The 669-nt window shown below is 28.6% G+C and overlaps 1 non-coding gene across 1 annotated transcript; it reads left to right on the top strand.

Annotated features, from left to right (window-relative positions):
- The first annotated feature begins 562 nt into the window (after nucleotides 1-562).
- On the top strand, nucleotides 563-669 carry LOC123602767. Its single transcript, XR_006714545.1, has one exon. It is a non-coding gene; the product is annotated as a U6 spliceosomal RNA (small nuclear RNA).

Here is a 669-nt window from a genome sequence, read left to right as displayed (position 1 = left end):
TGTGTCTATTTTAATGGTATTTGGTATCATTATAGTAAAAATGGATGTCATTTTGATGCTAAAAATATTTAAAGTATCTTCCTATTGAAATTAAGTAACTATATTACTTAATGAGAGTTCACTTTTATACTCCAGGTTTTTCAAATAAATAAATAAATAAATTTCCCTTATAAGGTGAAGTAATCATGACCTTGTGACCAAATGTGATTTCTCTCAGGATCTTTTAAAAATAAAATATCTATCAATGTAATTCACTGAAATCCCAATAAGGGATTTAAGAAAAAATAATGCTTATTTTCATAGATGCACAAAAGCATTTGATAAGGTTATTTATATTCATTTATAATAGTTATTTTTGATAAAAACTCCCCAAAATACTTGAAATAGAAAAGAGCATTTATCTTTTCAAAAACTATCTTCCAAAATTCTACAGCATTTTACTGAAGAGGGAAAATTTATAAATAGTTCAAGATATGGAAATAAGGATGACCTCCCTCCCTCCCTTTCTCAAAATAAGTAAATAAACAAACAAACTTAAAAAAAATTTAAAGGTGCAACTATAGTGCTCACTTTGGCAACACACGGACAAAAATTAGAACGACACAGAGAAGATTAGCATGGTCCCTGTGCAAGGATGACACTTAAATTCATGAAGCGTTCCACATAGGG

This window comes from Leopardus geoffroyi, chromosome D1 (genome assembly GCF_018350155.1).
Source record: "Leopardus geoffroyi isolate Oge1 chromosome D1, O.geoffroyi_Oge1_pat1.0, whole genome shotgun sequence".
NCBI classification, from domain to species: Eukaryota; Metazoa; Chordata; class Mammalia; order Carnivora; family Felidae; genus Leopardus; species Leopardus geoffroyi.
This window is presented reverse-complemented; position numbering and strand designations above follow the sequence as displayed.